Here is a 16287-nt window from a genome sequence, read left to right on the forward strand (position 1 = left end):
GAAGGGAAACAAAAAATGGTGAGACAAAGGACAAAGGGGGCACCAATGCAACAGTGATACTCACAAGAAAATATGTTGGAAATGATCTGTACAACCTGGGGGGCTGGAGGGAGATAAAGTGGGAGAAAACTGAGGAAGAGGGTAACAAGTTTGACAAGAAATGTGCTCATGGGAAGGGATGATAGGGGGAAAACAAAGGAGAGGGTAACAATGCTCAATAGGAAATGTAACTGTAACCCCTCTGTACAGTATGTTTACAATAAAAATATATATCAAAAAAGAAATGTACGGGGCTGGGAAGATGGCTCAGTGGTAGAGTGCTTGCCTTGCATGCCTGAGGTCCTGGGTTTGATTCCTCAGCACCACATAAGCAAAACAAAAGAAGCCGGAAGTGGCACAGTGGCTCAAGTGGCAGAGCACTAGCCTTGAGCTGAAGAGCTGAGGGACAGCACCCAGGCCCAGAGTCCAGGCCCCACGACCAGACCCCTCCTCCCCCCCAAAAAAGAAATGTACTCACTACCTTACTTTATGTAACTATAACCCTATATACATCACCTTGACAATAAAATTTAAATTTAAATAAGAAAAAAAAGAACAAGATGCAAATAAAAAATTGGAGCTGCTTCATCAAGTCTAACACATACTGAGCATTCCCATTAGTGAACCCATTCATATCTGACTCAGCATGTGCCCTGTAAGAGGACAGGACTTTGGTCATTCAGTTATCCAAGGGCACCCTGAAAGGGTGAACAATATTCTACTTTCCCTCATTTTTAACCCTTCCTCTTCCATCTTTGTGTCAGGTCCTGACTCTGGGACTCCGTGTAAAGTGGACATTCAGTATGTTGAACCATCGAATGATGACAGCTGAGAAAGTCTTTTAGTATCTATCCCCATCGTATCTTTATGGAAAAAAAATTAAAATTCTACCCTGGATTATAGTATTATGGGGATGTGTCAAAGAAGTCATTGGCTCAGTTCAATGCCTCAGTTTACTCCAACAGCATTTGATTAATGACTTGATATTTTGTGAACTAAAAATCGACATGCTGCTTCTAAATATGAGAGGAAACCTGCAAGATGAGTGTTTGGTTTACAGTGACAAAGTATACTATGGCATCTCATAAGGACAACCAGATTGTTTGGGGATCAAAACATAATGCATCCTAGGATATGTTTCATTCTGTCTCAGGGTCTCTTTCTCTTCGGGATGCTGGGTGAGGTAGAGTTTTACTCAGACAGTCAATTTCCTTTTTTTTTTTCTTTTTGCCATCTGTTCTGTAAGCTTCCTGCTCAGGACCCAGATAGCAGACATCGCTCAAACTTGAAAACATCTGGCCACACACCCTGGTCCCTGACATGACTCAGCATGGCTCAGCATTTCCAGTAAGGCCAGATGCTGGTTCAGGCTGTGCAGACCTAGATGATGGAGAAGAGGGGATTGGCTCAGACCAGACAGGGCCAAAATGTCTATGCTTGGGCTATGGGAAAGCAGTAATGGGTACACAGAAACAGAATATGGTCTAATGAAAACTGAAGCTAATGTAAGCAAAGACAGGAAAGCCAGCAGAAATAGAGCATACAAGGTGGACAGAAAGTGTAAAAATCATTCAATTAGGGTTTGGGGTTTTTTGTTTTTGAGTATACCAAACATGAATTTCAGTGCTTGAGCATAAGTAGAATAAGAACATGTATATCTTATCCACTGAGAGTCCATAACACTTAATTCTAACAAAAGTTCTATTTTCCAAACTTAACACAGATACACACACACACACACACACACACACACACACACACACACACACACACGGCATGGTAGAGGGAATTCATTTCTCCTCAGTGTTGATTTCTTTACAAAGTGAAGAATGTACTAAAACAAGAAAATTAAATTAAAATCAAGAAATTATAATCTGGGACTTGAGAGATGAAAACAGATGTATTTCATGGAGCATGCTTGTTCTCTGTCCTCAAGACAGAATATATGGACTCAATAAAATTCAACAAGACAGAGTGGCTTATTGCTAAACAGGAGTTCTATTGTGACAGGAACAAAGGAGACATTTTTGTTACTTAGAGTAGCTCCCTTTTTCTTCTCTCCACTGAGAACTTTCATAAGCCTAATAGGGTCACAGGAGAATAAGGTATAATGAGCATCTTGCAAAGGCATTCACCCATTCTGTAGACAAATAAATAAATGATATTGAATTTCCATCTCATCTCAGTCAGATTGATAACTGTCAAGAAAATTATCAACAAATTATGGTTAGCTTGAGTCAAAGGACCTGGGGAGGAAAGCAAACTTCTACTACTATGTGGGAATGTAAATTAGTGAAGCCACTATAGAAGTCCGCAGGAAGGTCACCAAATAACTAAACTGGAACTACCATGGGACCCTTCTATACAATCTCACACATATATCAGAAGAAATGTAAGTCAACACCTAAATAGCTAACTGAACACAAATGTTTATCACAGCACTACACTACTCACAATTACAAGGCTGTACAGTCAACCTAAGTGCCCCCAAACCAATGAATGGATAAAGCAAATGTGAAATATGTGCACAATGGAATATAAGTCAGTTTTAATGAAAACTTAAATTATACCATTTGCAGGAAAGCTGATAGGAAACAGAAGTCAGATTATCAAAGAATTAAACTAGCCTCTAAAAAACAATTACTACATGTTTTCTCTTATATGTGGAATGCAGACCTAAATAGTAGTAATAACAGAAATAAAAAGAAAAGTAAAAGGAGGAGAAGGAGGAAGGAAAAGAAAAAGAGAAAGTAGAAAGAGGAAGAAGAAGAACAAAAAGAAAGAGGAGAAGGAAGAGAAGACATGAATGCAAAATGAAAGACATGTACATTGGAAGGAATCAATACAAGAGGAAAGGAAATAAAAACAAGATGACAGTAAATATGATTGATGTTCTCTATATATGTGTAACAAAATAACAATGCCCACTGAGCACTGTAAAATAAAGAAGTAATGGGGAAAAGGAGAAAAGAAAGAACCACAGAGGTAGTGGTTTTCATCAAAGTCCAGTATTGGACAAGAAATGTACTCAGTATCTTACTCATATAACTGTAACCCCTTTACAGCATCTTTACAGTAAAAATAAAATTTTAAAAAAGAAATATATTTTCCAGTTTAAAAAAATGTTTAGTTAAATATTGCCATGAGGGATTAAGAGGGTTCCAGTAATCCCAACAATACTAACTGTTTCTAACTTCAAATAATTTCTAATATGGGCTTTGGCAAGCTACTTAGCTTCTGTTCACCCTGAAATATAGACTGGAAATATGGTTCATGAAATTATGAGCATTAAGTTAGTTTGATAAACAAGAGCTAGGAACACAATATATCTTAAGTGTTACCTTGTACAACATTATATATACACATATACATATATACAAAACTATTAAGGTTACACACTTCTTTCCAAGAATGCTTGGAAATGTAGTTATTTTAGCAATTTCTTGGATCTAAACGGATAGCTCACACCTGTAATTCTAGCTACTCAGGAGACTAAGACCTGAGAATCATGATTCAAAGCCAGTAAAGATGCTGTACAGGGGGTTACAGTGGGCATGTTAAAATGAAACCCTTTGTGTAACTATTTGAAGACAATAATAACTAAAATGAAATTTACCCATACTATTTGTGCCCAATGTCTCTTATTGGGGAAGAAGAAAATAACCCATTACTGATCATTGGAATGAGCATAAAAATAAGTTACTTTATAGAACTGACTTGAATTTTTTCTAGTATCTACCAAGCACTCGATAAGTGGAATTTGTCATTAGTATTAACTGCAATGAATTTGACAGTATATACCACACAGGACTATAATATTAAATGAGATTATTTATATATCAAGGAATTGACCTGACATGGAAAGATTTCAATTCAAATCCAGCTGATCCCTTTTATTTCCCCTTAGTCCAACTTCATCCTGCTTCCTTTATCATCTGTGTCCCTCTCAATTCCTGCTCAGGTTCCTAAGATTCCTCCATATTTCAGAACCTTAGCTAATGCTCCCAGTGAAGTGGGGTACTCTTAGTTTTAGCTCTTAAACAAAGTTTCCCTCCATTTCCTTCATTTTGCCCTGTGGCCTTAGAGTAAGCATCTGATTTGAAGGTGTCAATGGGGCAAAGTGGGGCTCCTATTGTGTAACTTCTCAGGATATTGCTAATTTGAACTTAAGGCTCTGAGGCTGTTATTATAACTCTTAGAATAGTTGGTGCTATTCTCTAGAATTTTCCTGCTACTTTGAGACTGCTGGCTCTTAGGGAGCTCCTAGTCTCAAATTGCTAGCCCAGAGAACGTGGACTTCCTTTGATCCTCATAATAATCTCTGTAAAATATACGAATTATACTCTTATTTTATGAATGATGAGCTGAAACTCAGAAATCAAGGCATTCTTTTTGCCCTGCTGAAAGCATAGAAAATTCCATATAGGAGTCTAATGTAAAATTGTGCTCATACCTTTTCTGGTGCCAATGGTCTATCTCTACCCAGCGTCATGGACTCCACCCAGAGCTGAAAACCTGCTCTGATCAGCTATCTGAGTGGGCAGGCCTATAGCCCTTCTGTGCCTTGATAGCTGGCAGTAAGCACTGGCCTTTCCCTCTCTGTGATCTCTGATAAGCACATCAATGCACACCAGCTCTGGAAGTCCCTATGGGGACCTCAGGTTTTGCTGAGTCAAACTTCTCTGAAACCTTAGCCTCTAGAAAACTCTGTTCCTAAAGTTATAGTTATAGGTCCTTCCATTGCTTCCTTCTTTATCTGCAGCCTTGTTCCTCTGCTTCCCCATCCCCTTTGGACCCTCCTCCTCACTACAGCCAGGGGATCTCAAACATAGCTTGAATCTAACTTGGGTCTGGGACTGCTGCTGACATTCTGTTCTTCAATAGATGCCTTGAATTTTCTAAGCTCAGTCTTGTTATAGGAGGGAAAACCCAGAAGTCATAAAGGTACCTTCTTATGGACTGAGAATAAAGACAGAAATCTAGACTATGAACGTCTCAATTTTACCCGAATGATCACAAACAAGACCATACTAAAGCTACCAGCACAACTATGTTTTTTGCAGCATTATTTACCATAGCTAAGATATGGAACCAACCCAGATGCCCTTCAGTAGATGAATGGATCAAGAAAATGTGATACACACACACACACACACACACACACACACACACACACACACACACACACACACAATGGAATTCTATGTCTCTATCATAAAGAATGACATTGCCCCATTTGTTAGAAAATGGAAAGATTTGGAAAAAAATATATTAAGTGAAGTAAGCCAGGCCCAAAGAAACAGGTCCCATGGTTTCCCTTATTTGCAATAACTAGTATATATCTGAGACAAGCAGAAACGGTCAGACAAGTTGATGTTAGGTGAAATGAACCCCAAGGTAAGGACTCAAATTGTTTTTCTTTCTTTCTATTGTTTCTAACATAGGTATAAGATGATTTCTTTGTTGCTTTCTGTGTCCCTCCCCCACAGTATAACTCCTGTTGTCACTGTATTTGATGTTGGTATAATTTGTGGAGGGGAAGGGAAAAAACAAACTGGTTAAATAGGGATACAGGTGGACCCATTGCAACAATGAGACATTATGTTGAAAAAGGAACTTTACAACTTTTTTTTTTGGGGGGGGGGGGGCGGCGGAGATGGGAAAGCAGGGATGGGAAGGGGAAACAGAGGAGGCAACAATGCTTGATAGGAAATGTTGTACTCATTTCCTTGCTCATGTAATTGTAACCCCTCTGTATGGTATATTTCACAATAAAAAAACTTATTAATAAAAAATTATATTTATTGAAATGGATTCCAAGAAATGGAAAAAAAGAAAGTCTCAATAAACAGAAGTCAATTGTTATCGTATCTTACCCTCTTTCATCTCCCCCAGCCATCTCATTCATTCTTCATCCTTTTATTCACTTTCATTCCCTTGTACCTGCATGATATTTATTACTTTTTCTTATTGTGAGTTCAGCTATTAATGAGGTAGGTAAGCCATTATTAAGTGGTGCTCTCATTGAAGGTGCATCATCTCAGCCAGGTTCATGAAAAAAGGGAAGATCAAGGTCAAAAGAAAGAACTAAGGAGGGAACACAGTTACCTGACCTCAGTGCCCCACAGAATCAAAAAAAGTAGGAGTCTGGTCTGTGGTTAGGAAGAATTTCTACAACCTGGAAGGGGCTGAGCATGGATAAACACTTTCTAGATGGAAGTGGATAGATTCAAATAGGCTAGGCTGAAGAGAGGAGTGTATCTATGGGAGTTTAGGGCAGGAAGGAAAGCTGCTACAGGAAGAGCATTGCTCAGCGTAGCTTTATGTCTGTTCCCTTTGAGTATTCTATGAGGCTTCTGAGTTTAGGTCAGTCCTCAGAGAACCTGAATTCCATCTGCGTGGCCCTCACCAAGGGGGGAGCACTGTGAATTTTACTCCATTCACAATTATTTCTTTCCCTGCTTCTCCATTTTCCTCAGTATTCCCCCTTAATAATCTGATTCACCCCATCAAAAAGTATAGGAAAAGCTTTCTCCTATGCCTAGGCCTTTATACCTCAATGTGTATGTATGTGAAGGAAGCAGAAAAGTTAATGTACCAGCATAGGACTTTTCCAAGCTGTAATCTCCTCTTTTGGGATTTACTGTGGGTAAAAAACCTTTGATGGTTGGGAGAAGCTTGTGGATTTTCCATTGAGCCCTTTCTTTCACCAGTCAACTTCATATTTATAAAGTCCTTATATAAATGAGATTCTTCTATCATGGGCCATATGATTTAGCTTGATTTCCTTTTCTGGAAAACAACCTTCTCATATTGGAGCATTAATACATTTGCTCAACTCAAAACAATGCTGAAGACGTAACAGTGAGCTGGTAGCCATTGTCCCCTGAATTCACAAAGACAATTACAGTGATCATGGCCACCACTCTTTCTCAGCCTCATTGTAGTCTTTCTGATCTCAGGGATTTTATGCTCAGGTTGGATAAAATAAGCTATCACCTCAGATTAAAAACATGGTGTGATTTTATACAAATTATGATGGACTATAGAGACCAAAATTTTTTCTAGGATAAAGAAAGCCTGGGTGTGATTTAAAGGCAGCTTCCTGGGATTTAAATACACATGAACAGAGAGAGAGAGACAGAGACAGAGACAGAGACAGAGAGAACAAATAGTTTTGCCCTCAAATAACTCAAAAGGATTCAGTGAGTTGTAGAAAACACTTCACTGTCTGATACACAGAAAGTCTTTATCACTAATGTTAATTTTCTCTCTTTTTCTTTGCAAGTCATGGGGCTTGAATTCAGGGCCTGGGTGCTGTCCCTGAGCTCCTTTGCTTAAGGCTAGCACTCTACTGTTTTGAGCCACAGCGCTATTTCCAGCTTTCTAGTAGTTCATTACAGATAAAAGTCTCATAGACTTTCCTGCTCAGCCTTGCTTTGAACCACAATCCTCAGATTTCAGCTTCCTGAGTAACTAGGATTATAGACATGACCCCCACAGCAGCCCCAAGTCTGGTATTCTTCATTTTTAAAAAATGAAAGTAGCATAAAGTATAGGAGTATAGTTCTTAGAATATAGTTCTAAGAATGACAGCAAATATTTCTAGACTTTGACATGTATAAGATACTGATTCTTGTTTTTTCCATAATTAACTCAAATATTCTGAAAACAACAACAACAACAACAGTCTTCTAAGTATGTGAAAAACACCGATGAAGAACTGAGACTCAGTCTGGCTCCCATGTGTGTAATCTTGGCCACTGCTCTACTCTTCTTAAGTCCTCTGTAAAACAAAGCATTTGAAACCTTGAAATAAGTTATTGGAAAAGGCTATGTGGGTGAAATGTCAACTTCTGCCTCTGAGGTTTCTGAGACCACAAAGAAAAAGGATTTCCTCTCATTTCCACTTGGCAAATGGTGTCCACACATCTGGTCTGCAGAGAACCTGGCTGAATGAAAATTTTCATTATTAAACAAGAAAACTTTGAAACATCTTGCCATTTGAGAAGCCTTAAGTCCAATGGCATCCCTTGTCCAAAGTAGAGTTTATACCTGTAGTGGATAGAAGGGCCATGAGGATTAATTTACTCTAGCCTGATGCTTACAGAAAAAGAAACTGAGGTTCAGAGGAGAATGGGAGCTGTGCTGGGGCTGAAAGCTCCTGATGTGCTATGTTTGAGCAGTTGTATGGAGCTCCTGCCTCTAAAAGTGCTCATTTTAGAGCAGGTATGGCTGGAATTAAAAATATTCAGGGTAATTTCCATGACACAGCCAGGGGCTGGAAAGGCTCCAAGTTATTTTTTTTTTTAATGTGCATACTAGTTAAATATATAAATGAGCAAACCCTGCTCAGAGACTGGGTGGGAAAGGCCCTGAAGCCTACACCTCCTGGGTCCAAGCCTGGCAAGAAGATAATGATATCAGAATGTTGTCAGGTTTCCCTCCCATGGCTGGGCCTTAAAGGGAGTCAGCCTAGCACAGAGGCAGGACAAGCCAGCTCCTTCTATCCTGTATGGTTGGAGAGAGTGAAGGTGAGGGTGAAGGGCTCAGAGTATGGCTATTCCTACCCCCACCTTTAAGGAAAAAAAAATAGGTGGTCTGGGAACTTCCATAATCTCCAGTTGCATAAAACAAGATCAAGGCCATTTCACTCTTATTCTATACAAATCTTTACCTTCCCCCAGATGTTAGTCATGGACAATCCGCTCCCCTAAGGTCCACATACTTGTCTTCTTACAGCAGTTACAGAATTTCTGAGAAATATTTTTTTAAACTTGCCCTGCTCTCCCTACCTCAAACGGTTCAGTGAGGAAGATGTGTGTGGTTTTTTCCCCATAAATTGCCAATAGATTTTACTTTGTAACAATGTTGATCTGTTTGTATAAATTCACAACAAAGTATAATTATTTTTTTATTGTGAAAATACTGTACAGATGTGTTACAATTACATGGGCAAGATAATGAGTACATTTCTTATCAAGCATTGTTGCCTCCTCCTTTGTTTCCCCTTCCCATCCCTTCCCATCCTCCCCACCCCCACCCAAAGTTGTAAAGTTCATTTTTCGACATAATGACTTGTACATCTCACTGTTGAAATGGGTCCACTTGTATCCCTATTTAAACGATTTGTTTTTTCCCTTCCCCTCCACAAATTATACCAACATCAAATACAATGAAAGCAGGGTTATACTGTGAGGGAGGGACACACAAAGCAACAAAGAAATCATCTTATAAATGTGCTAGAAACAATTGCAAGAAAGAAAAAAAAACATTTGAATACTTACCTTGGGGTTCATTTCACCTAACATCAACTTATCGGACCTTTTCTGCTTGTCTCAGACATATACTAGTTATTGCAAAGAAGGGAAACCATGGGACCTATGAACAACAAAGTGTAATTATTTTGTAGTATGAAAATTACATTATGGTGAATAAAAGAAGCCATTACAAATCCTAAAATAATTAAAGCTATCACCTTGAAGTCTCAGATTTCTATAATTAATAGAAATATTATAAAACTAAGTTAATGATTGAAAACAACATATATAGTATATGTACACTATATAGTATATATAGTATGTGTATTTGTGCGTGTGTGTGTGTGTGTGTGTGAGTAGTAGTAGTAGTAGTAGTAGTAGTAGTAGTAGCTAGTCCTCTGGATGATGCAAGGTACAAAATCAAGGACATTCATTGCAGTATTTTAATGGCTAATGCCTGATTCCTGGGGGAACCTAGAGAGTAAATAACATAGCATAAATGTACTGAATTTTTTTAATGGAGCAATGATGGAATAAAGATCAGAATTCATTCTTTATATGCAAAAAGGCAAGACACACTGTGTGTCTTTGTCCAGGGACAAATGCTTTTTAGCAATGGGGACAGGCTAGAGAGTGCCCGGCCAAAGGCCTGTACATGCTCTTTAGCTGAAGACTGAGCTATTGATCTCAATCATGCACTGCCAGGAGGCAAACTTTACCTCTAGAATGGGGGATGCTGTTCTTATATATAAAAGTGTCAGGCAAATCCTATCTTTTTAACAGGGTGACCTTACTGTCAGGGTGACAATAATGTCACCCTGTTAACATGCCTCTGGAAACCTTTGAACCCAGACATCTGGGTATCATGAGTTATAGATCAGATATTGTTTTCATTTAAAAAATCTTGGATTGCTCTCAACATCATAATCTAACCTAGAGACTGATGAATTAAGTGAAAATTAGATATTTTTGATCTGCAATAGAAAACATTTTAAAGAGGACTGGGAGAAAACTATGAAGAAAGAGTTCAACTTATCTATCTCCGAGCCTCCCTGTCATCCACCCATCCATTCATTTATAAAGATGAACAAAAAGTCTACTATGTACTGTAGTAAATTGAGCCCAGGGCTGTGTGTGTGAGATGGAGTGGTTGTTGGAGCTAGAAATGAAGGGGAAATAAAACTCTACTGCCCCCTGTGGCTGTCATGCAAGCTTCTTTTTTTCCCCCTTAAAACAGTTTATTAAATGGCAACTCTTCTATACAACTATTTAAATTTTTTAATGTTATTTTATTGTAAAGATGCTGTACAGGGGGGGTTACAGTTACATGAGTAAAGTAATGAGTACATTTCTCCTCAAACATTGTTACCCCCTCCTTTGTTTTTCTTCTACTATCCCTTTCCTCCCCCACCTCCTTCACTCACCCCCCCACCCCCCGCCCTCCAGAAGTTGTAAAGTTCTTTTCCAACATAATGTCTTGTGAGTATCATTCGGGGAGGAGAAGGGCAAGCAAACTTCTTTCAATTCAAAACAGTTGTTCAATCCTTTGAGGGAATGCATCTTAACCCTGTGTTTCAACTTCCCTATAAGAAACAGAGAATCCTAATTCTGAAAAAGAAAATAGCAGATTACTATCAGGTTTAGGGAAACAATATATAAAATCATATAGGCCATGGCTTGAATTCAGCCTTTGGAACAAATATATGACATGGAACAATTTAATTTTTGGAGGCTGCAGGTCTCCAGTGTGAAATTGGGTAACAGTATGTACCTTCTAGTGTTTCAATTAGAAACTATGACAATGATATCCATATACTCATCACAGTGCTTATCATGAAGCAAGAAGCCCAAAATGCTTCCCCTTAATATTATTAAGCAGCCTCAGTTTGATGCATTTTGCACTCATTGCCTTACACAATCCTCATTCAGATTCTGTGTAATATTTTTCAAGTAAGTAGAAATTAGGTTCTAGAAGTAAATATTGAAAGAGTAAATTGTTAGCATGTAACCAGAAAATACGCTTATCGTTAAGTCCTTCAACAATACAGTTGCACATAAACTGAATATTGAAAAGTCCTATCAAATCTATCTTCTCATCCTTATTCCTCTACCTTGAAGAAATTATCCTTACCTATATGTCTTTGAGAGAATGAGAGGAATAGGGAATCTAGGGGTGAGTAAGAAGGATATAAAATGAAAAAAGAAGGAAGAAAGATTCAGTCACTAATTTGGGTCTCTTGAAAAAGGCTCTTTCTGTTGTATTAAACTGAAAGTAGTTGTTCTTTTGGCATCCCAAAGATGAAGAAAGCCTGGCTGATAGGTAAAATCTCTTTGAAAGTCTGTAACATTATCAAAATCCATGGTAATATTTTTCTACCTTTACTTCACTATCATAAATGAGGATGAAGCACAGACACTTTCTCAGTAGGTGTTATGGGTAAGAGGGAAGTTAGGAGGATACTTAAGGGTCTGTTGCCTCCAGTGTGGGGCCAACTATGTACATTCAAGGGTGACTACTTAGTGGGAGAACTGGAAAGGAGGAAGGGATAAAGGATAGGGAGTAAAATTATTGGAATACATTGTAAGTACATATGAACATATCATAATAAAACCATTTAAAATTGTAAAAGGAAAAGAAAAAGAGAGGAGAAAGGGGACGAGAGAGCAATAGAAGAATAGATATGATCAAAGTACCTTATCTGCATGTGTGGAAACAAAACAATGCAATACTCTGTATGGCTAATGTACACTAATAAGAAAAAGTAAAGTGTGAAAAGGGATGCTTTCAGCATTCCCCTCACTTGAGGCTCCACTCATCCTGATCAATTAGCTCCATATGTGTCTCCTTCCCTCTAGTGGTCATAATAAGAGCTTCAGGTGACTTCTCTCCAGGGTAAGATGTGTGTCATGAGCATACTCTACTCCATAAACAGAGGGACCTCAAAGGCCAATACCTCTGACTATAAATCCATTCTGAAATCTGAGACGTAATTAAAATGTTGCATTTATAAGAATGCAAAATGGATTTAGGAAAGGTCCAATGATTTCTTGAAAAACATAATCAGTCTGAAAGAGTCTAAAGTTAGGGACAAATGGATTGAGTACATTGTCAACTGTTTTTGGAAGCCCGAGACTGAAATTCATTTCATGTCCACCCATGAATTAAGCTTGACATAGCGTTATAACAAAAATAACAATGTAGAAATGAAACAGACAAGCCACAGATTACTAGACACGCAATATCAGGAAAATGATTTATTGGCAATTTGGGTTTAGGCTTAGGTCACAAATAAATGCTCATTGTCAGCATGTTTCCCTGAGCATACTCCTGCAAATAGTGACCCTGGGATGCAGACTTCAGTATTTGATTTCACCATCTCAGAATCGATGGCCTCCTATCCCATGGAAGGAGGGAGAGAGAATAATTAAGAGAACTCATCTCAGCCATGAACACATGACCATCTCTCCATTCCTTCGATCAGACCCAGGCACATTAGCCAAGTTAATCATAGCAGCAGCACCTGGAAATTTCAGAGAAGTACACATATATTTTTAGTTACTGGCATTGTTTCTGCCACCCTGATCATAATGGTTATCAAGATCCTCCACTGGTGGCTCATACCTGTAATTCTAGCTACTCAGGAGGCTGAGATCTGAGGATGACGGTTCAAAGCCAGCTGGGGCAAGAAAATCCGTGAGACTCATCTCCAGTTAACCATCAGAAAACCAGAAGTGGTGCTGTGACTCAAGTGGTAGAGTACTCGCCTTAAACTAAAGAGGTAAGGGACAACACCCAGGCCCAGAGTTCAAACCCCATGACCCCCTTCACCCCCGGAAAAAGGATCACATACATCTCAAGCAGCAAGAATCTTTACTGCAAAATCACCAGCAGGGTGAGTGGTAATAAGATTGAGAGTTCCTAAAGATACTTGGATGAGTCTATACTTCCTTGCTCCAAATTGTATTTTATTTCAGAACAAATACATTAGGCTTTAAAATAAAGTTTTGTTGAGAATTGTTACATAGAGACTATGAGTATATGCTCATATTTCTGGATTGACTCATTTCCTTTGCTACTTAGTCGCTATTTGATCTGGAGATGTTATTTAAAAGCTCCATGCTTTACTTTCCTCATCTGTAAGGGTGGCATTACTGTGACTATTAAGTGAGTTCACTTAGCATGGAAGTAGTTCCTTGTGGGTAATATCAACCACAAGAACATTAATTATATTATTAGTACTTCACACTTGTACGTACAAACATCTTCTCCTGGTCTACCCACTACCTCATTCCCAGTCTCTGCTAACCACTATTCTATACTGTGGTTTTATGAAATTGAGCTTTTTAGCTTCTACCTATGTGGAATATATGAGAATATGTTGTCTTTGGCTTTCTGTGTCTGAACATCATTTCACTGGAACTGGCCTCCAGTTCCATCTATGTTGAGAGAAATGACAGAATTTCATTCTCCCTTCCCCCTCCCCCCGCCACTCAGCACTGGGCTTTCACATATGCTAAGCAGAGTGCTTTGCCACTTGAGCCATGCCTCCAGTTTTATTTTGGTTTTGTATTTTCTTTCTGAGACAGTCTCTCTAATTTTGCCTGGGTTGGACTTGAGCATGAAATCCTCCTGTCTTTGCTTCTCAAGTAGGTGTGATTACAGGCATGTATCACCATACCTAGCAATATTCCTTTTTTAAAGGCTGGATTATATTCCAACACACACACACACACACACACACACACACACACACACACACACACACATCATTTTCTGCACTCATTCATTCATCATTCATCAATGGACACCTGGGTTAAAAGTATAGGAAAGTATGAAAGCAAGGACATGAAGATCACAAGTGGATAATGGATAAAAGTAGAAATAAATTATTAAGATTGTATTGTTAAGGATTAAGCAAGACTTTGGAAAAGGAGAGAGAACATTAGTCCTTTCTGATGATCACCCTGGTAAAAGCAACATCTTTTCAAGAGGAGTCACCTATCTATCAAAACAGTGCTCAAAATTACTTAAATATTATTAAATAATAAATAATAAATTAAATCATGCTAAACAGAGCTCTGCCTCAAGGCTAAGGAGAGTCAGTGGAAAGCATGTGCCAATGGAGAGACACACAGCTCTGCTGGTTAACTTAGAGGTAGAAAGGAGATAAACCCCTTTTGTTTCCAGATATGCTAGTGGCTGAACAAAAACACTTTAGAAGGCTGGATTCCACTATCCAAAAATCAGATTTCTGTGAAATGATTCATAGCCTTCACAACTTTCTTCCACGTTCAGTCTATATTTGTAGATAGATATTATGGTACATTAAGTAACTCAGTCATTTCAATTTAGAGGCCCTCACCCGTGGAAAATATCACTTACAATGTGAGAAAAGGGGTGAATATCTAGCTCCGTTTTTTTTTCTCTCCAATCAGCATTGAAAGAAAAAAAAAATCTACTCACAGGGCAGCCTGCAGCGAGGACCTGGCACATGGCTGTGCAGTGCCCGGAGCCACCAGCATCTACAGACGGATTCTGGATGCCACTTGGGGTTGCTCATTGGATTCCTGGGGGGGAAAGGGCAGGCTGAGAGGTCACAGGAGGCCTGTGCCACTTCCCAAATTGGCTTCCCAAGACTCAGGGGTGGAGATGGTGGTTGGGGACACCCCCTTGGCCACCTTTCCAGGACTTTCTCCAGACTCTGTGAATCTTGAGCCTGCGGAGAACTCTGAGCCAGCTGCCCAGCCAGACCGGCTGCGGGCCAGCCCTAAGCAGGAGCAGGTGCTGGAGCCAGCCCGCGGGTTCCCCGGGTTGCCAGGCCACCTCGCCAGCCTGACCCTGGAGCACCTGCTTTTGCAGACGGACGAGAGCCCACTGAGGCAGAAGCCAAGCTAGAGGCAGGCCTGGAAGACGCGGAGCTGGAGGGTGGCATGGGACCCGAAGCCTGGGCCTGCCTCCCGGGGCGGGGTCTTCGCTACCTGGAACACCTATGCCTCGTACTGGAGCAGATGGCAAGGCTTCAGCAGCTCTCGTTGCAACTGCAGATCCAGAGGCCCCCTGGGGATCCTGAGGATGAGGAGGCAGGGGCCCTGGCTCACTCATCTTCCCTTTCACCTGCCCCAGACAATGGGGTATAGGGGCTAGAGGAACTGCTAAGCCAGACAAAGACAGAACAGAGGCAATTTCAGCCCCAAAGCTGGAGATGCTCAGCACCAGCCTTCCCCCCATGACAGAAGCCCCAGTGGAGTCAATTCACACCTTCCCACCCTCCCATAGACACAAGGATCTCTCCCACTGGGACAAGGTCAAGGTTCTTCTGCTCAATCGGATCCGCTGGAGAAGCTCTAGACACCCTGAGCCCGCTGGTCCTTCCTGATGGATGTGGTCCCAGAATTGAGTCAAGGATCTCTCTGAAATCCCTCCATGCTGCCCCCACCAAAAGACCTTTATGCCATCATTAATGGTTAAGAATTCAGGAGCAAAACAATCTTTCTGTTTGCTGAGAACTCTTGGTGTACCTGGTGAACCCGGATGCAGGAAATTTGCTATGAGTCTTCCTCACCCTTTGTCTTGTGGCTGCTTCTTCACACTGCCAGGAAAAGCTATCAATGCTTGCCCTTTATGAGGCAAAGACTGAGTTTTTCTCTTTTTAGCAGCCTCACAAAGGAGCTCTGGTTCTGAGAAGCTCCAAGGCCTGACAGCTCCAGGGCTCCTCTTCCTTTCCAGGCATCCAGAAGATAGGAACTAATATATCAGGTGTCCAAAAAATATGTATGGCGTGGTGGTGTGTCTGAGCTCTTCATGCTACAGATGTGTGTTCATGCATAATGTATGTGCATCTTTGTGGACTGTTAGTATTGTCGATTGGCTGGACTCATCCTATAAAGTGTCAGTGTTCTAGGGAAGTAACTGGAAGGATGGAGCCGACCTTCATTTCACACTGACCAGCTACTGATCTAGATTTCTGCTTTCCTCTTCACCTCTGAA

At 40.0% G+C, this 16287-nt stretch overlaps 1 pseudogene; it reads left to right on the plus strand.

The window, feature by feature from the left end:
• Nucleotides 1-1466: 1466 nt before the first annotated feature.
• Nucleotides 1467-16070, plus strand: LOC122113951 (annotated as a pseudogene).
• Nucleotides 16071-16287: the final 217 nt, after the last annotated feature.

The sequence above is a fragment of the Dipodomys spectabilis genome, unplaced genomic scaffold (genome assembly GCF_019054845.1).
Source record: "Dipodomys spectabilis isolate Male_0828 unplaced genomic scaffold, ASM1905484v1 ptg000003l, whole genome shotgun sequence".
In the NCBI taxonomy this organism is placed as follows: Eukaryota; Metazoa; Chordata; class Mammalia; order Rodentia; family Heteromyidae; genus Dipodomys; species Dipodomys spectabilis.